The 4559-nt window shown below is 29.6% G+C and overlaps 1 non-coding gene across 1 annotated transcript; it reads left to right on the top strand.

Moving 5' to 3' along the window:
• Positions 1–4094: 4094 nt before the first annotated feature.
• Positions 4095–4201, top strand: LOC145060804 (small nucleolar RNA R71). The gene has a single exon (XR_013686987.1). It is a non-coding gene; the product is annotated as a small nucleolar RNA R71 (small nucleolar RNA).
• Positions 4202–4559: the final 358 nt, after the last annotated feature.

Below are 4559 nucleotides of genomic sequence, written 5' to 3'. Positions count from 1 at the left end.
ACACTTTTACCCTATGTATATATTTTTTCATATTATACGTATTCAAGCAGAAAAATCATATTTATAAACGAAAAAGATTTAATTAAATATTGTATTTACATTTTTTAATGTTAATTCTTTATATATATATATATATATATATATATATATATATATATATATATATATATATATATATATGTGTGTGTGTGTGTGTGTGTGTGTGTGTGTGTGAGTTTTTTTTATTGGATAAACCATTTAATGTAAAAAAACAAATTAATATGTTTTTAGATCTACAAATACGTATATACTTATATAAACATGTTTAAAAGTTTTTTTGCGAATTTAATATAATGGTAACCTAGAAAATTTATTATCACCGGTAAAAGGATAAAACTGAACATTTTTTCGAAAATATTTGGGTAAAAATGACATAAATTTCAACTTTGGGCAAAACCGACAAAACCCTGAAAACTTGAGGGTTTTTATGACATTAACCCTTCAGTTTTTTGTTTCGGTTTTTTGTTTTTTTTTTTGGTTTTTGGTTTGGTTTCGGTTGTTTTGCACACCCTAGTTTTTTTAATGAGTTTTCATATGCTCTAAAGATTAAAAAAAAAAAAAAAAAACTTGTATGGCAAATGAGTTGAAAGGGGTGGGAAGAGTGCATACCATCCATAGAGGCAGATTTAGGGGCTTCGGCTTCCTGATGGTCTGGGCTACATGGTTTAACACCTCATTCTTAGAATTGAAGGTCTTACGTCTAGTTCTTGTCATCTGTGTTTTGCAAGAGTGGTGGGATGGAAATTTCGTCCAACTTATCCGTTATATAAACAAACAATTAGCTTTATTCATTTCCGTTCAAACAATGAGATATCTCACATTGTTTGTGTTATGAAACATATGCTTATCTTATCGTTTTATATGAGATACAGAAGGTTTCTTATATTTTTAAGAGTTGTTAAGTCTCTACCTAACCCTTGGTTAAATGGTGATTTTGTAGCGAAGTTTAAAGTTAATGGGTTTAAAACCGATCAACTCGAAACTGAACTCTGGAAAAACCGAGAAACCAAAACCATTAGTTTCGGTTTCAGTTTGGGTTTAAATTTTTGAAACCGAAGTTTGTCGGTTTGGTGCCACTACTGATGTCAAATTTTGCGTCCGTCTCTGACCGTCTGCCTAATTAAAAAAACAAAAGAAAAAAAAAAAATAACATGTAAAATATCTTTTTTGTTCATTTTTTTTACAAATGCAAGTAAAATGTGTTGAACATATAAAGAAATTATCGTATCGGATAAATTAACTTAAATATGTGTATTAGAAAAATAACTTTGTTTTAACATTGTAAAATAATAAACATTTTTTTATAAAAAAAATTAAATAACAAAATTAAGTTATTTTAATACCGATTCCCAAACACTCCCCTAAAATTTTTACCTAGCCAAATATTATACGTTATGTTTTTTTTTTTTTGTATATCCGAAAAAATTAGTCCATAGGGTACATGAGAATGTGAGTGAAGCACGATATGTTTATGCAACACGAGACACGGGAATATTTCTCTACATAGTTGCCCCCCATTTTTGGGGGTTAGATTTTTCTAGAACATCATTATTGGTAAAATGTTTTTTTCATTATTTTCATGTCACAAGATTCTGCGAACATTTAGGGGTGTTTGGAGGGGATTAAAATATATTATTGTAATTTGAATTTCTAATAATTTAATTGTTACTATTTCAAAAAACCATTTAGGGCTAAAATAACTATATACACAGAATTAATAAGGGTGTGTAATAAGAAAATTGTTTCTAAATCATTTGTTATTAACTTCAATTAAATATTTGTATGATTTTCTTGTTGAAAGCTAGGGTGAGAATATTAAAAAAAAAAGTACGTACGAAGATACTGACAACCCCTATTGAAATATAAAATTATTTAAGTGAATTTGTATGTTAACACTTTAACAACTATATTGATCTTGGTTTATTAGTTTTTTCGATTTTATGTAACTAATTATGCTTTTGCCATTTAATTATTTATTAATGATTTTCTTAATATAGGAAACGAAAGCGTTTATTCCCTTTGAACGAATGTAGGAATATTATCGGGTTTTATTCTATAATATATTACTATAATCATATAACAATTAGGCAAAAATTCAACATATAGCATATGTTTTGTTAGATTTATTGGTTTAAGAAGGTCTTAAAATCTAATTGAAATAAATTTTATAGTAATCTTTTATTAAATACAAAATGTTAATAAAAAAAAAGAGAGAGAAACATGTAGAAAATTCTAATTATTTTGAGAAATTCTTTTTTACAAAGTTAACATGAAAAATCTAATTAATTAGTTTTACACAATAATTTGTCATATCCTATTAAAATAAAAGTAAAGATTTTTCGTTAATTTGGACAAATGATTAAATAATCATGATTTTCTTACTAAAAAATTAATTTTTTATCAAAAAAAAATTTCAAAATATTAAGACTTTTCTATATATTTCCCAAAAATAAAACCTAAATTCTCCTTAAATCTCGATATCAATCATGCCTACTTTGAATCATTCATAATAAACGAAAATAATTTTGTTAAATGTCATGTTGTCATTGAATTTGACACATGTAATTTTTCTAAGATTTTTTGAATTATTTTTTTTTCACTTGTCATTTTCTTATAATTTTCATTTTCATAAATTTAAAATCCACATTTTAGTAAGATTTATATATGTAAGGTAGGTTATTCTATTTAATTTCATAATAAATTTTCTATAATCTTTCAAATCTCCTATATTATATATTAAATTACTTACTTTATTTATTATATCTTTTATATTTATGTAAAATTATTACTCTAAAAAATATACAATTCTTATAACTTTAAATTAAATTTTGTTTTTAATAAAACTGTGTAATACAAGGGTCTCACAGTATTTAATTAAAAAAAACTAATATAAAACAACTAATATTTAATTAAAAAAACTAATATGGCGGCTGAGAAATTTTCATTTAGCACCGCATTCGAAGCCTCTTCCATCTTCTTTCGATTCGTGAGCAAATTTTTCAAAAACTTTGCATATTTTGGCATTTGAGACAATGGTTTAATAAAAAGCATGTTGATTTGAAGGGCTTTAATGTGCTCCAAGATCTTCTTATAGTCTTCTACTTGTTTATCCAACTTTGCTCGACTTGGGAATGGAAATGGTGATCAATAAGCTTTTATAGAAGTCTCATTTTTCTTCTTAGCATTTGGCCACATCGTGGCATCCTCCTCATGATGTGGTTGCTATTCAGTGGCTTCCCTTTGGTTTTCTTTTTCCATTTCATGCACTTGATTAGATTTATTAGCAGATAACGAAACTAAAGGGATGATAATTTTACCACTCCTGGTTTTAATGGCCTTGACATGCACCTTCAGATTTTGTTCCATGTTTCTCGGAAAATATCTCGATGACCGTTCATTGAATTGTCTTGAGAGTTGACCGATTTGTTTCTCAATATTATGAACTGAGGCTTGCTGATTTCAAATGGCAGCATCAGTCTCATCGTCTCTTTTCTAATGCAACTGCGAATCGGGCAAGCATAGCTTCAAAGTCATTCTTCTTTTCGGGAAGTGTTTTCTCCTTTTGGTAAAACCCACAACCTTGTTGTATATACTTTTCCTCCTTGACCTTCTTATATTCATCATAAGGAAGCCACTTCTTCTTTGGTTTCCTCCAATACTTATCATATCGATCACCACTTGAACAACATGCTTGAACTTTCTGATTTCCGTTTTCATCAAGGTCACACTCCTTTGTCAAATGTGGTCCGCCACAATTATCACATCCGACCCGAATTGCATAGATGGATTGATCCATCTTAGTCACCCTCTGGTCCATCGACTCAAACTTTCCCATTACCACAACCATATCTTCAGAACCTCCACTTCCATCCTTGTAACTTCTTGTCTTGTGTTCTCGAGGGTTATGATACTCTCTCGAGTGCTTGGAGAACTCTTTAATCAACTCCTTAATTGTTGTTGGAGCCTTGTTGGTTAACGGTCCTTAAGAGTCAAGGAGTTGTCAAGTCATCACGTTCACCCCATCATAAAAGATTGAGACCTCTTGTTGCACATTAAGGTTGTGTTATGAGCAATTTCTGAGTAACCCCTTGTACCTCTCCCAAGCTTCATACAAAGACTCTCCACCTTGTTGTTTGAAATTAGCTATGTTTTTCTTCAACTTTGCAACTTTGGATGGTGATCTGAATTGTTGGATAAATTCTTCATGAAGTTTTTCCAAAGTTATGATGGCTCCAGTAAGAAGTGATTTGAACCAATCCTTTGCCGCCCCTCTATAAGTAACCAGAAGCATATGCAACAACGTCGTTTCTCGTGGGACATTAGGAATGTTGAAGTAATTAGCTATATCGTTCACTTTATCAAGATGCTTGTAGTCATCTTCGTGATCTTTCCCATATAACGAGATTCCTTCAACGTAGCAAGTTTGTTGGATTAGGTGTCTAAGTCCATAACTATAATTGGTATGTACTTGAATTGAGAGTAGCACAGTCCTTTTGGAATGTCTTCATACTAGCAACTTG

Source organism: Lactuca serriola, chromosome 6 (assembly GCF_051521515.1).
Source record: "Lactuca serriola cultivar US96UC23 chromosome 6, Lser_US96UC23_V15, whole genome shotgun sequence".
NCBI classification, from domain to species: domain Eukaryota; kingdom Viridiplantae; phylum Streptophyta; class Magnoliopsida; order Asterales; family Asteraceae; genus Lactuca; species Lactuca serriola.
Note: the sequence above shows the minus strand (reverse complement) of the source record. Positions and strands in the feature narration are given on the sequence as shown.